Source organism: Coregonus clupeaformis, chromosome 7 (genome assembly GCF_020615455.1).
Source record: "Coregonus clupeaformis isolate EN_2021a chromosome 7, ASM2061545v1, whole genome shotgun sequence".
NCBI lineage: Eukaryota > Metazoa > Chordata > Actinopteri > Salmoniformes > Salmonidae > Coregonus > Coregonus clupeaformis.
In genome coordinates, this window is record NC_059198.1 from 33,390,700 (window position 1) to 33,411,104 (window position 20,405).

The window sequence follows — 20,405 nt, forward strand, 5'->3', positions numbered from 1 at the left end:
TGCAGATTGTGCAAAACGCCTCCGTCAGAGGACTCCAATTTTGATACGGTAAAGCTTGACAACATGCAGCTGTTTTCGTGATATGTATTATCTAACACTTACAATTTCTTTCCTTTTTGCTTACTTAGCAGTTCTATCAACATTTAGCAACTAAGATGGCAACATTAGAAAATCCGTTAGCTATATTTCAGAGGTAAAAAGTTGGATATTAAATTAGGTGTGGTCTGTCGCGCAGTCGAATTTTACAATATACAGTGTGTTCCACAAAATGTGTACATATAACTTTTTTGAAAACTCTCAAAACCTAACTTAACTTACATAAATTGCACTGAAAATCGGTGGTCAGCTAGCTAAAAGGGTGTCGTTAGTCACAAAACGTACCGTTATTTTTCATTCCATTTAAATGTTGAGCTCGAGGTGATTCAGTCCTCCAACCGCTAGAGAGTGTCCGAGGTTAGGTGGTGTCCGATGTTTGGGGAAAATTAGCTATCAGTTTGTCATAGCTACTATCTAGGTTTATTGTTTGTTGAAAAATGATAATGATGCTTCAAATGGGGGAAAGGTACTTTGAACATAGGTAGCCCTTGAAGTGTGTGCTCTGCTCTCTGTTACTTTGACCAACTCTTAGACTGAACCTCACTTTATAGCCTAATGTTTTGATTATGAGTGCAAACAAAAGTTTTGGAGACAATGAGACAAAGCCCCTTCAGACTGTTGGGAGTGACAGTTGACTTATTGCATGCTTAAACCGGTGTTGTAAAAGGGCTGTGACTAATTCAGTGACCTTGTTTTAGCAGAAGGGCCAACTTCATGAGTCAATGTTATTTATAATAAGGGTTACACAGAGAAAATCGGACATCTCTGAAGTGAAAACGGATGTCTCTACCTTCAGCAAATGATATCTTACCTAAACCCTCCCTGAACGCTTGAGAAAAAACAAGTGACCCTCCCCTATACCCCAAAAAAATATTAAAACAAAGTTGATACCAGAGACCTTACAGTTTACCCTCACCTCTTGGAGAGACCAGAGCCTTAGATATGCCGTTTTAGAAACCGTTCTTCGTCCTGTAAGCATTACATGGCAACGCAATAATTTTGATAGCGCACAGGGCTGCGGGCCAGAACGTTGTGGGTTCACAGACCCCTATGGACAAGAGTAGGGGTGGAAAGATCTAATTTATAGTAAAAACATTGCATGAATCTATCATCGTATTTGCAGGTCCAAGAGAAAGTTGCCTTTATAAACATTTCATGCATTTCTACGTAATTTTACATATTAGCAGAATATTTTTTTATACTACACAAATTACTGAAATTACAGGGTAAGAATGGAGAGAGAGAGAGAGAGAGATAGGCCTATGTGTTCATCTTATCCAGTGGTGACCCGTCATTCAGGGCAGGTGGGGCATGTTTAACTTTGTTTGAGCCCGACCTGTTTTGCATGTTATTTTGGCATTAATACGTGTCAAACAATGTAAAAAAAAAAAGAATAATTGAGTTAATAAAGCCACATACTAACATGGTCTCTTTTTTGCTTTCTTGAGTAAGGCAGCTCCAAAATGCAGGCGTTTCAGCCTAGCTCAGTGCTTTCTGTGGTGGTGGTGGTGGTGGTGGTGGTGGTGGTGGTGGGGCAGCCAGTGGAAAATACGGAGCGTAGGGGTTGGTAATGTTCTCTAGTTGCGCCGTGATTGGCTCAGTGTTCTGTCACTCATGGGGACACTATGTCACCGCAAAATCTACAGGGAGAGCTCGACAATTCAAGCCTCTTGGGTGCTGCCATAGAGTTACATTAGAAGTGCCCATCTAAGAAGGCTCAAGGTCATTAAAAATTACATAAAATCATGTTATATCTACCGTAGCTTTGATTGGACTGATCATGTCAACATCATACTTTCAAAATCTTAGCTAGCAAGCTAGCAGTCATCATCATGAATCAAGTCGACAATCTACTGGCAAATCCTTTTCAATCCTTGTCATATGAAGACAAATTCTGAAGAGAAATTATAGATAAAAAGTATTGGTGCTCATCAGCCAACAAGTTGGAAATCACAAATTTAACAATGAGTGGTTTGGAAGGAGTCAGTGGCTAACTGCAAGCATTGCAAAGCAATCACTAGCCTGCTATTCAGTGGAGTGTGTGTGTGGTCCAAGTCTGGTTTTAAGGGTCTCTTTTCCAAGCTTAAAAGGATAAACATTCAACATTGGCCATGCCATTGGCCGAGTTCAAAACAACTGGAAACTCGGAACTGGGAAATCTCAGACTTCAGTGAGTTCAAGACAACTGGGAACTCTGAAAAATATGAGCTCCGACTGGGAAAATACGTTTTGAACGGTCATCCAACTTGGAATTCCAAGTCGGGAACTCTGGCTTCTTTCTAGAGCTCCAACCTGAAGATCACTGACGTCATGATTCGACCTTGTTTTTTTTTGTAGAGTTCCCAGTTGTCTAGAAAGCACCATAAATCCAGAGAATGCCAGACTTTGATGACAAAGTTTGATGACAAAATTTGCCAACGAAGGACCGCCGCACCACCTTCCTTTTCATGTGAGCACAGCACAACAAGGTGAGTCCAGAAATGTCTTGTATGCTTCTGCATAAGTGATGTGATATGCCAGGGAGATATGTATACTGTAGCTAAGAAAGTAATACTAAGTGTATGTTGTGTAGTAAGCTGTAAGTAGCCCATGTGCCTCACCCTAATAATTTGGTCCTTTTTCCCCTCATAACTTAGCAAACTGTTCTGACTTGGTGGTGCACATGTAGTCTATAGCCTGTTTTAGAGAAATGTCTGTCAGTAGTTCCGATGTGGATGTGCTGGAGGAGTCAGGCGCAGGACACAGAGGATACGTCCAAAAGACTTTAATAGTCCAAAGAGCAACAAACAAAACACGACCTCGAAAACAGACGGAGGCGAGGCAATTACGCAAACACGCGTAAACAATAATCCCAAACATGGACAGAGTGCAGACACGCAGCTCTGCACGACAGGCAGAAAATAACAACACACAATCAGACTAATGCAAAACAAGGAACTTATAAGACAAGTAATCAACACACAAATGGACACAGGTGTAAAAGACAGACAAAAGCAATCACACTACGAAACATAGAGCGGTGGCAGCTAGTACTCCGGGGACGGCGAACGCCGAAGCCTGCCCGAACCAGGAGGAGGAGCAGTCTCGGCAGAATCCGTGACAGTACCCCCCCCTTGACGCGCGGCTCCAGCCGTGCGCCGACCCCGGCCTCGGACCCGGGCGCGTGGGATGCCCACGGTGGAACTCAGTCAGGAGGGATGGATCGAGGATGTCCCTCCTGGGCACCCAGCACCGTTCCTCCAGACCGTACCCCTCCCACTCCACGAGATACTGGAGACCACTCATCCGGCGCCTTGAGTCCAAGATGGCCCGGACCCTGTACGCCGGGGCCCCCTCGATGTCCAAAGGGGGCGGAGGGGTCTCTCCTATCTCATCTTCTTGGAGTGGGCCAGCTACCACCGGCCTGAGAAGAGACACATGGAACGAGGGGTTAATATTTTTGTACTCTATAGGCAGTTGTAACCTGTAACACACCTCGTTCAATCTTCTCAGGACTTTGAAGGGCCCCACAAACCGCCGACCCAGCTTCCGGCAGGGCAGGCGGAGGGGCAGGTTTCGAGTCGAGAGCCAGACTCGATCTCCCGGTGCGTACACCGGTCCCTCACTGCGGTGGCGATCGGCGCTCGCCCTTTTGTTGACGGATGGCACGCTGCAGATGGACATGGGCAGCGTCCCCACGTCTCCTCCGAGCGCCGAATCCACTCGTCCACCGCAAGGGCCTCGATCTGGCTCTCGTGCCATGGTGCCAGGACCGGCTGATAACCTAAAACACACTGGAAAGGTGTTAAATTGGTGGAGGAGTGGCGGAGAGAGTTCTGGGCCATCTCTGCCCAGGGGATGAACCTAGACCACTCCTCCGGCCGGTCCCAGCAATAGGACCTCAAAACCTACCCACATCCTGGTTGACACGTTCCACCTGCCCATTGCTCTCTGGGTGGTGCCCCGAGGTAAGGCTTACCGAGACCCCCAAGCGTTCCATGAACGCCCCCAAACTCTGGAGGTGAACTGGGGACCTCGGTCAGACACAATATCCTCGGGGACCCCATAGTGCCGGAACACATGGGTAAATAGGGCCTCAGCGGTTTGTAGGGCAGTAGGGAGACCCGGCATTGGAAGGAGACGACAGGCCTTGGAAAACCGATCCACAACGACCAAAATGGTGGTATTCCCCTGGGAGGGGGGTAGGTCGGTTACAAAATCCACCGATAGGTGGGACCATGGTCGTTGTGGAACGGGCAGGGGATGTAACTTACCCCTGGGCAAATGTCTAGGCGCCTTACACTGGGCACACACCGAGCAGGAGGAGACATAAACCCTCACATCCTTAGCTAACGTTGGCCACCAGTATTTCATGCTAAGACAGTGCACGGTCCGGCCAATACCTGGATGTCCAGAGGAGGGTGATGTATGAGCCCAATAAATAAGACGATCACGAACCTCGAGCGGAACGTACGTCCGCCCCACAGGACACTCGGGGGGAGTAGGGTCGGTACGCAGTGCCCGCTCGATTTCCGCATCGACCTCCCATACCACCGGAGCCACCAAACAAGACTCCGGCAGTATGGAAGTAGGCTCATTGGACCTCTCCTCTGTGTCATACCGCCGGGACAGGGCGTCTGCCTTACCATTCTGGGACCCTGGGATGTATGTGATCTTAAAAATAAACCGGGTTGGGAACATGTTCCACCTAGCCTGACGAGGGTTCAATCTCCTAGCTGCCCGGATGTACTCCAGGTTACGGTGATCAGTCAGAATGAGGAAAGGGTGTTGAGCCCCCTCAAGCCAATGCCTCCACACCTTTAGGGCCTGGACTACGGCTAACAGCTCCCTGTCCCCAACGTCATAGTTGCGCTCCGCCGAGCTGAGCTTCTTGGAGTAGAACGCACAGGGGCGGAGTTTAGGTGGCGTGCCGGACCGTTGTGACAGGACTGCCCCAATACCGGTCTCGGACGCGTCTACCTCTACTTGGAATGGTAAAGAGGATCCGGATGCGCCAGCACCGGGGCCGAGGTGAACAGGTTCTTCAGTTTGACAAATGCCCTGTCCGCCTCAGCCGACCACTGCAAACGAACCGGACCCCCCTTTAGCAGGGACGTAATGGGAGCTGCAACTTGTCCAAAACCCAGAATAAACCTCCGGTAGTAATTAGCAAAACCCAAGAACTGCTGCACCTCTTTTACAGTGGTTGGAGTTTGCCAATTACGCACGGCCGATACACGGTCTACCTCTATCTCCACACCAGACGCGGACAACCGATAACCCAAAAAGGAGACGGACTCCTGGAAGAACAGGCATTTCTCTGCCTTGACATACAAGTCATGCTCCAACAGTCTTCTCAACACTCGGCGCACCAGGGCTACATGCTCGGCTCGTGTAGAAGAGTACACTAGGATGTCGTCGATGTACACTACTACACCCTGCCCATGCAAAATCTCGTCCACAAAGGATTGGAAGACTGAAGGAGCATTCATTAACCCGTATGGCATGACGAGATACTCGTAATGACCCGAGGTGGTGCTAAATGCTGTTTTCCATTCATCCCCCTCCCTAATGCGCACCAGATTGTACGCGCTCCTGAGATCCAACTTTGTGAAGAACTGCGCTCCGCGTAACGATTCCGTCATAGTCGCAATCAGTGGAAGTGGGTAACTGTACTTAACTGTGATCTGATTGAGACTACGGTAATCAATACACGGGCGCAATCCCCGTCCTTCTTCTTCACAAAGAAGAAACTCGAGGAAACCGGGGAAGTGGAGGACCGTATGTATCCCTGTGCCAAGGACTCGGCTATGTAAGTCTCCATAGCCGCTGTCTCCTCTTGAGACAGGGGATACACACGACTCCGTGGAAGAGCCACTCCTGTTTGGAAATTTATCGCACAGTCCCCCTGTCTATGAGGAGGTAGCCGTGTTGCCCTTGATTTGCTGAACACAAGTGCTAAGTCCTCATACTCAGGGGGAATGCGCAGTGCGGGCACTTGGTTCGGACTCTCTACCGAGGTCGCCCCTACGGAAACACCTAGACATCTCCCTACACACTGGGCAGACCACTCCATAAGAGCCCTCTGTTGCCACGCACTGGTAGGATCATGGGTGCTTAACCAGGGAAGCCCCAACACCACGGGGTACGCAGGAGAGTCAATCAGATAAAACTGAATGATCTCCTCATGACCCCCCTGCGTCGTCATCGTCAGTGGTGCTGTGACCTCCCTGATCAGGCCCGACCCCAACGGCCGGCTGTCTAAGGCGTGGACAGGAAATGGAGCTTCTACCGGCCGAAGAGGAATTCCTAACCTACAACAAAATGCCCGATCAATAAAGTTCCCAGCTGCGCCTGAATCTACTAGTGCCTTATGCTGGGAATGAGGTGCCACCTGTGGAAATCTCACAGGAATACTCATGTGACCAACAGAAAGCTCTGGGTAAGTGGGGCGCCTACTCACCTGAAATGACTCCCCAGTGCGTGACCTGTTGTCCCCTCTCCCAGGAGACCCTCCCCAGCACCTGGCCGTGGTGTGTCCTCCACGACCACAGTTGGTGCAGGGAATGGCCCCCCTCGGGTTCTCTCTCCTCCTCTCTCTAGCGCCAGCACCCCCGAGCTCCATGGGAATCGGCTCGGAGGTGCTGGAGGGTGGAATGGACGACCCCCACTCGGGACGTCCGCGGGTAGCCAGCAGGGTGTCTAGACGGATGGAGATGTCCACCAACTGGTCGAACGACAGGTTGGTGTCCCTGCAGGCCAGCTCACGACGAACGCCTCTCGTAGGCTACACCGGTAGTGGTCGATGAGGGCCCTCTCATTCCACCCCGCATCCGCCGCTAGCGTCCGGAACTCCAGTGCGAACTCCTGTGCGCTCCTCTTCCCCCTGTCGGAGGTGGAACAGACGCTCTCCCGCCGCTTTCCCCTCAGGTGGATGATCGAAGACAGCCCTGAAGCGGCGGGAGAACTCCCGCGTAGGTGATGGTAGCGGCGTCTATTCCCCTCCATTCGGCGTTGGCCCACTCCAACGCCTTGCCGGATAGACAGGAGATGAGGGCGGAGACGCTCTCGTATCCCGAGGGCGCCGGGTGTATGGTGGCCAGGTAGAGTTCCACCTGCAGGAGGAATCCCTGACACCCGGCTGCAGAACCGTCAGATGCCCTCGGGAGCGAGAGCCGAATGCCACTGGGTTCCGGTGCTGAGAGAGGAGGACTGGCCGTTGGTGATGGGATGGTGTAAGAATGCGTGGGCACCTCTCCAGTCACCAACCGGCGCAGAGTGTTGGACACCTCGTCCATGGCGGCCCCAAGTTGCCGGATCATGGTGTCTTGGTAGCTGATCCGGTCTTCCAGGGATTCGGGTGCCGCCGCTGTTCCTGCTGACTCCATAGTTTGGTGTGTTGTTCTGTCAGTAGTTCCGATGTGGATGTGGTGGAGGAGTCAGGCGCAGGACACAGAGGATACATCCAAAATACTTTAATAGTCCAAAGAGCAACAAACAAAACACGACCTCGAAAACAGACGGAGGCGAGGCAATTACGCAAACACGCGTAAACAATAATCCCAAACATGGACAGAGTGCAGACACGCAGCTCTGCACGACAGGCAGAAAATAACAACACACAATCAGACTAATGCAAAACAAGGAACTTATAAGACAAGTAATCAACACACAAATGGACACAGGTGTAAAAGACAGACAAAAGCAATCACACTACGAAACATAGAGCTAGTACTCCGGGGACGGCGAACGCCGAAGCCTGCCCGAACCAGGAGGAGGAGCAGTCTCGGCAGAATCCGTGACAATGGCATCATCGAATATTGTAAGAGCTTTCATTGTCTGCTTATATGCCCCCTTTATTTATCCTACGGTTCTGACTTGGTGTACAGGGAGAATAATGTAAGAACGGCCCATGGGAAGGTTGAACACCAGATGGGAAGGTTGGGAAGGTTGAACACCAGATGGGCTGCAGCGTTCTGGATAAGTTTTAGGGGTTTAATGACACAGGCAGGGAGCCCAGCCAACAGCGAGTTGTAGTAATCCAGACGGGAGATGACAAGTGCCTGGATTAGGACCTGTGCCGCTTTCTGTGTAAGGTAGGGTCGTACTCTGCGAATGTTGTAGAGCATGAACCTGCAGGATCGGGTCACCGTTTTGATGTTAGCGGAGAACGACAGGGTGTTGTCCAGGGTCACGCCAAGGTTCTTTGCACTCTGGGAGGAGGACACAATGGAGTTGTCAACCGTGATGGCGAGATCATGGAGCGGGCAGTCCTTCCCCGGGAGGAAGAGCCGCTCCGTCTTGCCGAGGTTCAGCTTGAGGTGGTGATCCGACATCCACACTGATATGTCTGCCAGACATGCAGAGATGCGATTCGCCACCTGGTTATCAGAAGAAAGGAGAAAATGAATTGTGTGTCGTCTGCGTAGCAATGATAGGAGAGACCATGTGAGGATATGACAGAGCCAAGTGACTTGATGTATAGAGAGAATAAGATAGGGCCTAGAACTGAGCCCTGGGGGACACCAGTGGTGAGAGCACGTGGTGCGGAGACAGATTCTCGCCACGCCACCTGGTAGGAGCGACCTGTCAGGTAGGACGCAATCCAAGAGTGAGCAGCGCCGGAGATGCCCAACTCGGAGAGGGTGGAGAGGAGGATCTGATGGTTCACAGTATCAAAGGCAGCGGATAGGTCTAGAAGGATAAGAGCAGAGGAGAGAGAGTTAGCTTTAGCAGTGCGGAGAGCCTCCGTGACACAGAGAAGTGCAGTCTCAGTTGAATGACCAGTCTTGAAACCTGACTGGTTTGGATCAACATTAATTAATTAATGAATGTCTTATTTGAAATTACGGATTGCCTCTTATCCGCTCGTCGTCCCCTTATGCCATCATTTGTACATCTCAATTGTCAGTAGAAACCACATTCGTTTAAGCAAGTCAGCCATATCAGCTATGCTTTTTTTTAAAGGCAGTAAATGAGGCTGAATGAACCGTATCGCTGCCAGACAATGCTCCGCTGATAGACAGGTATAGCAGTTTTAAGGTGTTGGGACTACTTTATGTAGACTCTAACAGTTTGGGCACCGTTTGTCACCGTTATAGTGCAATTCATGTTCTATTGTGTAGTTGCTTTGCTGGCATGCATCTACATTTTTGGGGGGGGAGTTTGCCCCACCAAGATTGACATGCTAAAATCGCCACTGATCTTATCATATTTCTCCAATGCCAAATCAGTGTGTCTTGTTTGCAACGAAACTGTCCCTGTTAGGAATCTGAGCATGGTACTTTCAAAAGTTAGGCCTACCTTTCCACCCCAGACAGTAGGCCTACCGACGTAGAGAAATGTAATCTTTAACTTCTTTAACAACAGAAGGTCACAAGGGTTTCCCTAAAAGCTGTCTGGGTTTAAACATCATTTGTACAGAAAGGAATAGCTTAATCAATTGAAAGTGACAGAATTAGATTATTTCCAAAGCAAATTGACTTTTTTTCCCCCTCCTCCACTATGGAAGATTGTAGCTCAGACTCAGAATGTCAAAGAAACTAAACAATGATATTCCCATATGCATCGAAGTCATGTCTTTCCAGGGTATTTTCAGCTTGTTTCTAGAATAAAGCATAACGGACCAAAGTGCTGTTATAGATCACTTTATATAATCAGATCTGTTTTATTTTATTCAAAATCTTAAGATAACAATGGGTAGGCCTGTTCTTTTTGCCATTTTCTTTAATAAAAGGTAGGCCTATGGCATACCCTCTCATACCCCCTCAATTCCAGTACTGGTTTTAACTTAACAGACCTTCACTGACATGGAGGTAGTGTAGTGTATGATGAATTATGACTTTGCTAATGTTTTCAAGTGGAACCTGAGAGGAGGTTTATTCAGTTTTAGAGGGAGCCGTTTTAGGGTGACACACCATAGAACAGAGGAAGTCTGGTGTGTGGACTCCTGGGATTGGTCTGTAGGGGAACACCCATATCAGATTACATAGCATATATACCACAGTTGGGACAAAAGAGGTCAGAATAATCATATTAGAGATAGGGCGATTATTCTCCGGGTATCTGCAGGTATCTGTAAATCGACGCTGTAAATCGACGCTGTAACCCTTTGTTATGAATAAACCTTATGATGAAAATACAGCGTCAGCGGGTCCTCCTTGGTCATCACAGCATAATTAGCAACGTTAACTCGACACTACAAAATGGCGACGAGGAATTTGGGACGGTATTGCGTTTTTTCTCAGCGTTTCATTCATGGGCGCCGAGCTGACTCTGGCTCCAGAGGCAGATAAGGGTGAGTTTGTCACTACTTTGGGCTCTGGTCAATTCGTGTGTCTGTGTGTGTGCGTTGAAAAAATGCACCGTTAAAGAGCTTGCGTGTGTGCGTTGCTGATGTGCTGTGAGATAGGAGTCCGTTCTAAATTTGTTTGCGCTGGTAAACAACGCAAAAAGGGGGGAGTGTCTATAGAGATATTTTGCTTGAATAAGAGTTCAAGAACAATCGATTGAGAGAAATAAGGCCTAGGCATATGTATGTAACTTAGAACCGCTGTGAATCTACGGAAGCCCTTTTTGTAAAGGCGACCTCTAAGGTGGGCCGAAATCCTAGAAGCACATTAGGTGACTCAGGTGAGTCCTGGGGACTTGAGGCCGTGGTATATTGTGATTGTATGTTACCGCTCAGCTGGTGGTTGATGAATCATTTGTTTGATGTAACCGCTCATTACAATTCCGGAGGGACCTCGTGGTAGCAGAAATTTAGCTAACAAAGAAATTTTACGACACGGCGGAGGGAGAAATGCTAAATGTAGCCTGCTAATAATGCTTCATGCTACATGCTAATGCTACATGCTAATGCTAATTTATTCATGCTACATGCCAAATTTGATGCGGGTTATGTTCGATATTTTTTCCTTGGTGGTCCATTGGAATGGGTCGAGCCACCAATATCGTGTTTAGATAGTTTGGGTTTGGTGCCTGATGTTTTGTGAGCTCTGTTAAGTGCTATTGTTTGTCTATAAGGGGTAAAAGAGAGGAAATACAGCGGGACTGTTAACTTTCTGTTGCCTAGCGTGGAGAGAGCTGGGAGAGAGCTCCTTCCACTGTGAAATCGTAGTGATGAATGTACTGCGCATGCGTGTGATTTTACGACACTAGAGTGACGTAGGGGTAAATATGCCACTCCTCTGCTACACTGTGCTGCGGGGAGACGCAGACGAACGAAGGAACAAAGAGAAGGGAACATTTAGAGGCTAATGGTGTATTCTGGTTGTTACATCGGCGGTTGTTTGAAGATGAAACTGTTTTCTTGAGACCTATTGAATTGATAAATGAGAGAGAGATGTTGACGGATTAAAAATAAAAAAATAATTAAAAAAATAAATAAAATAAAAAATGTTATTGAGCTATTTATATTATTCCTGAGTTAATTCTTAGCGCGAATGTGACTAGAGGAGTATTGAATGGTTGAAATAACTCAGTGACTGCATAAACTGCTAAATTCTTGTCTGTTTCTTTGTTCTTTTGTGATATGAGAGACGATAAGAGGAACGAGGAGAGAGAGAAAGAGAGCGGAAGTGCTGACGTGTACATCATGTGACAGGGTGTGACGCGACAGTCTGCTGCGACAGGATCAAGTCCAAAAAAAAAATCAAGGCCAGTACTGTTTTGTTTACAAAAACCTTGCCTTCCAATAAATGATAATTTGTGTGCCTAGCATATTTGATGTTATGACAATTTGACAAGGACTTGGCAAAAGACTGATCAATTGATGAAAATAAAAATTGCATTTTGGAGTTTTTGTGCATGAGTGGGTTTGATTAGAGTTGTGTGGGGGAATCGAGTACTGACATTATTCTGTAAAATTAAGGTAATTGGATGCTTATTAAGCAATGGGTTTATGAGTATTGTAGTGTTGTAGGATTAGAAGTCTTTATTTTTTTTGATTGCTCTGAAGTTGACTACTTTCATTTACTTTCCTGATTGGATGTGGTAAGATTGCCATTAATCAATAATTTGGTAAAATAAAATAAAATGAATAGATAACTAAATGGATGAATAAATTAATTGATTAATTAATTAATTTTGGGAAGAAGAAAATAAAAAATAGAAAGAAAGAAAAAATAGGGAGGAAACTATAGGCTATATAGTCTAAAATAGAAATAATTTACAATAAAGGAATATAAAATAGTTGTTACAAGGGGGAAAAAGGACATAAGAACTCTGAAAGTAATTACACCTGTTGATATAGTTGAAAATAGTAAACATTGCAATACCATTAACTAAAGGTTATCTGGAAAAGGGAATAAAGGTTGGCCTGACATTGAACAACCATAGCCAGTGGAGGGAATTTTAACCCTGACGTCATCAACATGATGAAAGCGATTGAATAATAGAGAGAGGAGAAGCAGAAACGACCATAAAGATGAATCCAAAACTCCAGAAGTAAGAAAAAACCGAGATGTCTGGAAACTAAGAGAAGAATGAGGTTCGGAAAGATGAAGACAAAGATGAAGACTTGGAGATTAAAGGTGCTTCATATTCAAGAGGATTTTATCCAACAATGACTAGCAAAGAAGAAATAGACAGAGATATAGACTGAAGTGTATTATGCCTGGATAAGGGTAATAATTTAGAAGAGACAACGAGAACTGGAACAACAACTCAAGAAGCTGAAGATACAGAAGAGAAGAAAAAACTGCTGAGAAAAGGATCCCAAGAATTGGAGGAGAAAAAGTAAGAAGATGATGGAAGATGATATTTCGAGGACAGAACTTAGAATATAAGCTTTTGAAGAATACCGATATGTCAACAACAAGAAAGAACAGGACCAAGAAACTCTCAGAAAACTTGATGAAATACAACTGGGGGGGGGGGAGAAGAAGGAGAAGAAAAGCTTTGGTTATGAAGAATCAGTGTGCACCAAATCAACAATCACTGCCATAGCTTCAACTGAACAAGGTCAAATACAATTGTACCAGCCACAACAAGTGGTATAAGTTGTTTCATATCCATAGATAGTTTCTGGAAAGAGGGAATTTCAGAGGAAGATACAGGAGCAAGTGAAGATCATCTGGAGGACAGGTGAACCCTTAAAGGAGCAAGGATTCTAGGAGTACCTAGAAGATCCGAAGGGGGGTGTCAGCTGGTAGCACCAATTAGGGAAAAATATCCAACAATTGAAGTGAAAACAAAGGACTATGAGAAGTGATAGTGGAAAAGCTTTTATCTGTGTTCAGCCTGAAGAGGTTACACATCTCACTATGTAAAATTAACTAATTAGGATAGGGATTCGAGAGAGTAAAACAGCTGATTACTCTTAAGGAACCAATTGAGCTCTGCTATAAAAATCAAGAAAATTAAAATACCCATACTGGTATCAGAACATATACCTATTGCATTGTTGGGAAGAGAAGCATTGTGTAAGTTGAACTGTACAATAAGATGTACACCAGACGGCTGTCTGGTAGAAGATTTTAAAAGAGTAGGGTTTTTGGGAATCATATTTGCTTGAAAAGATAATATCATAGGAAGGAGACAATCTGTCTGAAAAATAATGTTAAAAGGGTGACTGTTATTCTTGGTTACATTCCTACACCAAGAGATTTCAAACTAGGCTAAAAGATGCTCAATCGGTTGCCAAGTCTGTGTGTAAAGAAATCATAAGCAGGTGGGGACTTCCCGATCACATATTTTAAAATTAGAGGTAAGGGATTTTGTGAATAAATCAGTGAAATTATTTTTTTAAAAGTTAGGAGAAAAGTCAGATTAAAAAGTTAGGAAAACTAGGGTTGAAGGAACTCTAGGACAGTAAGCTAAGCTTCAATGTTAGTTAGTAGTAAGAGAGAGAGAACAGTGGTGAAGGAAAAATTTAGAGTTGAGTGAGAAAATAGATATGGTAGGAGTTTAGATCTGTTAGGAGCAGATGCATTGAGAAAGTATGCGTTGCTGAATGATAAGAGAAGATTGAGGGTGATTGAGTATCTATATTTACAATTCCCAGCAGGAAGATCAAGGTAATTGTAAGTGTATTTTTTTTAATCAAAGTTTGAAAGTGAGGGATTAGACTTAGGACTGAGAGTGAATGTAGTGACACTAGTGGTGATAGATGGAAGTACAAGTAAAGAGTTCAAAGCTTAGGGGAAACTAGATGAAACAACAACAATGACATCAACACTTTAGTATATTATAACAACAGTGAGAAGCAATTTAACTATTTCAACATTGACAGTTATTAAAGCTATAAATATATCACATTTGATTACAAGGGAGCAAATAGCTCTAGCACCAATTTTAGAGGAAAAGACTGTTATTAGGGTTAGGATGGGTGACACAGCTCATTTTCCTTGTAGTTGTGGAAACATTTGTTTAGGCCTAGGTTTAAGTGTTATTGGTTAAATGAATTAACCTAGGTGAATTTGTTAGATAGGAAGGAAAATCAGTTAACAGCGCTTCATGAAGCATTGGAGAGGAAACCAGTGAGGGCTAAAAGCTGTTTTTGTTCTAATAAAACATATGATGGATAGGAGTTATTTAGGGGTTTGTGGTGAGAGTATATATTCTTACCTATGGATGGATAGGATGTTGTTTTTGTTGAAGTTGAAGCTTCCATATGAGGTTTTTAAAATTAAAAGAGGGGAAGCAAAGGGACAGAGATAAATTTGATTCTGAAAGAGAGAAGTTTCATAGTCTGGGAAGCCTACCATTGGAGGATAAGTCTGAGAGAGAAGTGGGGACTTTTTCCATGGTATGGTGTAAAATTTGGGAAGATAACATAGATAATATTAACTATAATTTGAGGGGTTTTGCAAATGAAATGATAAGAGGGTTTAACCTTCTGTCAAGACTCAAAGGAGTATTGATAGATAGATTTCAGAGGTTTCAATATTAGTGTGATTTTAGTATTTTGTTGTGAATCAAAGGGGGGAATAGAATGTGATTCATTTAGATTCATTTTATATATCATTTTTATATTCTTAGTTGATATTGATGTTTTAATTTGAATGTGTTGTTTTGCAAAATATACTGTTTGGTCTTTTCTTTTCTTCCAGAAGCATTTTTATATTCTTAGTTGATATTGATGTTTTAATTTGAATGTGTTGTTTTGCAAAAGATACTGTTTGGTCTTTTCTTTTCTTCCAGAAGCATTTGGGGGAATATGTAGAGATTGAAATACTCAAACAAGGACAATATGAAGGGACAATTTGAAAGGAGAATATGAAAGGAGGAGATGGAACAAGGAAGGTGTGGAAATTCCATCATCGAAGATGCATTGGAAGTCGACACTGCTGAGGAGATGAAGTGTAGTGCAGTGTCTGCAATGATATATAGACATATTTGCATGTGTAATACATAATTTGTGTCATATTCTTTTGGTATTAATTTTTGTAGAATGATATTTGCTGTTATTGGATACATGTGGGGATCTCAGATGTTTTTGTTTATTTCGTGAATGCTTAGGGACATGGAGTCTAGGCAGGGATAGAGATAATCCACAGTAGGGTCCGATGGGTCGACCAGCCTGAGTGTGGTATTTTTTTTGCTGAGGCTTTCATGTGTATTTAGTTGCATCATAGTTTCAAATGCATTGATAAAGATGTATGAATTGATCTGGAGGACTTTTTTTAAAGTGGTTGCCTGGGGCAGAGGGGCCGTGAGAGAATTTTACTGTCTTGATTGATGGATGGATATTTGGAAAGAAGGCTGCCAGACAGGTTTTTCGCTCTCACACTCCATAGAGATTTGTTCATATTTCATAGAAATGTATTCACACTCCAGAGAAAAGTGTTTTGGGTTTATTGTTAAAAATAATCAATAAGAGAGATTGTTACTTGTCATAATCCTATTATTTTTGTTTCGAGACTTTTAGTTAGTCTCGAAGGGGGGAATATGTAGTGTATGATGAATTATGACTTTGCTAATGTTTTCAAGTGGAACCTGAGAGGAGGTTTATTCAGTTTTAGAGGGAGCCGTTTTAGGGTGACACACCATAGAACAGAGGAAGTCTGGTGTGTGGACTCCTGGGATTGGTCTGTAGGGGAACACCCATATCAGATTACACAGCATATATACCACAGTTGGGACAAAAGAGGTCAGAATAATCATATTAGAGATGGGGCGATTATTCTCCGGGTATCTGCAGGTATCTGTAAATTGACGCTGTAAATCGACGCTGTAACCCTTTGTTATGAATAAACCTTATGATGAAAATACAGCGTCAGCGGGTCCTCCTTGGTCATCACAGCATAATTAGCAACGTTAACTCGACACTACAGTAGGCAATTTAAAGAGTGCATGGTGGGTGGAGGAATTGGCCGACAAATCTATGGATATAGCAGCCTATAGCCTAATTTCGTCTGTCAAACAGGTAGGCCTACCTCTTATTCCTTACATAGGAAGAAATAGGCTCCAACACAAAGTCCTCTTGTTGTTAATAAAGTTTAATTAAAATGAAGACGGTTTAAATGAATTATTCCTACTCCAATTTGCTACTTTTCAGCACCATCAGCTGTCCATTTCCAATTGATTGTGCTGCGATTGCTGCTTCAAGTTTCAGCACCACAATGTAAGTAACTAAAATCTGGCTTATTGTGATGTCAATAACTCGGATAAATACATCATGGGCAAGAAACGTATTGTTTTTCTTAAAATCAATTATAGTAGTAGCAAGCTATCAAAGTTGACCTCCGGTCCTCATCTTCGCGCTCTCCTTCTCAAACTGAACAGAACATAGGCTATAGGCTAGTCTGCGCGCAAGATATAGCATTTTTTGAACTAGGCCCAATCAAAAATAATTTTTGGAGGAATTCTTTGACTCTCCTCCTGAACTGCCACTGTAGGCCTCCACAACACAGCATTGGTTAGGCAGCACAAAAAAAGGTTTTGATCAGCAAGAGCAGAGCAGTCCGGGGCTCAGGGTTGGAATATCCATTGCCGTGTGTAATGCAGCCTAGTTTTATTTACGCTATCCCAACAGCTCTCTTAGAAATATTACTTTGCTCTGTGCTTCTCTGAGCATGCACTTCATAGCCTATAGCCTATAGGCTATGGTTCATTTGATTGAGACCACACTAAATAGCCTATAGGCACGTTTCATATTGCGCGCCCAGCAGAGAATCGTGTGGAATCGGCCACACATCGACATATAGCCTAATAAGCAACTAATTCTAAAACACTGAGAAAAATTGAAATTTCGTCAATTACAAATTACATGACCCTCCCCTGGACTAGATTTAAAAAATACTAAACCTTCCCCTTGACTGAAATTGAAAAAGCATGACCCTCCCCCATTTTCCTCCAGGTACCCATCCTGTACATTTTTATCTGTCTCTTAGCATTACAATTGTATCGTACAAACTAAGAATGTTCTTAAGTTAAAGTTATAAACAGAAGTGATAGTAATACTGTAAATGATTAACCGTTACAGAACTCTTTCTATTGAAGTTCTGAAGGGTGACACAGCGTTTTTAGTCAGTACTCTTTCCCCCTCTATTCCTATTTTTCTCCCTCCATCCCACTCATTTCCTGTCATATCCTCCTGTTTGTTCTACTACAGTGTGGACTGACTCAGGCTATGCCCTGGCTGTATTTCTGGCTTGTCATTGTGACTCAGCATTCTGGAGTCTCAAGCAGAGACGGAAGAGGAAGTGAGATTTCCACTCCCTCATTGGTTCTGTTTCAATGGAAGTCAATGACTAAGCAGACCGCTATCACATTGGTGTCTATGGAGAACCCCCCCCCCACCCCCCCCCACCCCCTCCCTCCCTCCTTAAGCAGACCTGGCCTGAGTGAACTATCTTCAATTATCCACCATCTTTGGTCTCAAGGCCATTATTTTCCGTTATCACCGTGACAATGGTGGAAGGAGGCTGGGTCTCATGACTGCGGAAACCAACTTGAGCGGTGGTGAGTGGGTGGTGAGAGGGTGAAGACCGGCTGAGACCAGATTTGAAGAAAAGGAAAAAGGGAAGAAGGAGAGAACAGCAGGAACATATACTATACTATGCAACTTACAGTGGGGGAAAAAAGTATTTAGTCAGCCACCAATTGTGCAAGTTCTCCCACTTAAAAATATGAGAGAGGCCTGTAATTTTCATAATAGGTAAACATCAACTATGACAGACAAAATGAGAATTTTTTTCTCCAGAAAATCATATTGTAGGATTTTTAATGAATTTATTTGCTAATTATGGTGGAAAATAAGTATTTGGTCACCTACAAACAAGCAAGATTTCTGGCTCTCACAGACCTGTAACTTCTTCTTTAAGAGGCTCCTCTGTCCTCCACTCATTACCTGTATTAATGGCACCTGTTTGAACTTGTTATCAGTATAAAAGACACCTGTCCACAACCTCAAACAGTCACACTCCAAACTCCACTATGGCCAAGACCAAAGAGCTGTCAAATAAACAAAATTGTAGACCTGCACCAGGCTGGGAAGACTGAATCTGCAATAGGTAAGCAGCTTGGTTTTAAGAAATCAACTGTGGGAGCAATTATTAGGAAATGGAAGACATACAAGACCACTGATAATCTCCCTCGATCTAGGGCTCCACGCAAGATCTCACCCCGTGGGGTCAAAATGATCACAAGAACGGTGAGCAAAAATCTCAGAACCACACGGGGGGACCTAGTGAATGACCAGCAGAGAGCTGGGACCAAAGTAACAAAGCCTACCATCAGCAACACACTACGCCGCCAGGGACTCAAATCCTGCAGTGCCAGACGTGTCCCCCTGCTTAAGCCAGTACATGTCCAGGCCCATCTGAAGTTTGCTAGAGTGCATTTGGATGATCCAGAAGAGGATTGGGAGAATGTCATATGGTCAGATGAAACCAAAATATAACTTTTTGGTAAAAACTCAAATCGTCGTGTTTGGAGGACAAAGAATGCTGAGTTGCATCCAAAGAACACCATACCTACTGTGAAGCATGGGGGTGGAAACATCATGCTTTGGGGCTGTTTTTCTGCAAAGGGACCAGGACGACTGATCCGTGTAAAGGAAAGAATGAATGGGGCCATGTATCGTGAGATTTTTTGTGAAAACCTCCTTCCATCAGCAAGGGCATTGAAGATGAAACGTGGCTGGGTCATTCAGCATGACAATGATCCCAAACACACCGCCCGGGCAACGAAGGAGTGGCTTCGTAAGAAGCATTTCAAGGTCCTGGAGTGGCCTAGCCAGTCTCCAGATCTCAACCCCATAGAAAATCTTTGGAGGGAGTTGAAAGTCCGTGTTGCCCAGCGACAGCCCCAAAACATCACTGCTCTAGAGGAGATCTGCATGGAGGAATGGGCCAAAATACCAGCAACAGTGTTTGAAAACCTTGTGAAGACTTACAGAAAACGTTTGACCTGTGTCATTGCCAACAAAGGGTATATAACAAAGTATTGAGAAACTTTAGTTATTGACCAAATACTTATTTTCCACCATAATTTGCAAATAAATTCATTAAAAATCCTACAATGTGATTGTCTGGATTTTTTTTCTTCTCATTTTGTCTGTCATAGTTGACGTGTACCTATGATGAAAATTACTCTCTCATCTTTTTAAGTGGGAGGATTTGCACAATTGGTGGCTGACTAAATACTTTTTTCCCCCACTGTATTTCAGGAAATGGGTTCCTGAAATTCCCCAACAAGCAGCTGATTGAGTTCAAAAACATTGATGATTGGAGAGCTGACACCGCGCCCTCGTCAGGACGCAGCTGTCTCCAATTTACCAACTCCTCCTGAAGCTATATAAGCCCCAGTTGCTCAGAAAAGGGGAACCAGAATTGCTGAGAGTTACAGCATGTTGGTTGTATGCTAAGAGTTTGGTATGTACTGTGTTGCTCTGAGAACCAATTGTAATGTTTTGTGTTAGTTTGTGGCTCAGAGTTTCTTTAATGTCCTGAGTTAGTTTTTTTCTCAGGTTTTGTTGTGAACCAGTTTGCTATTTTTGTTTCATTTGTTCCCAAGGGGGGAAGGGGAAGGCACCTAGGGAGTGCTTAGGCAAGAGGCCCGCGGGCATACATTACCCGTAGAAGTTGACTTTCTATGCACACTAGGAAAGACCTGGGCGGACCATCCCTTGTATTTTGGTTAATGAACCAGGTGGTGCTAGTTAAGTAAGTAGTGGGTAGGCAGGTAAGGTAGGAGAGGGGGCATTGGTATTTACTTTCTTTGCTTTGGTTCCGTCCAGCCGCTTTTCCCCAAACTTACCGTGTGAAGGAATAAATTCCCTGTAAACGGTATTCTCTGCCTTTTGTCATCCTTACTCACACCTACAGTCCCATACTTCTTTCACACCACGGAGAGTTGAGTTGTAGCAGGGTGTTGCGTTATAT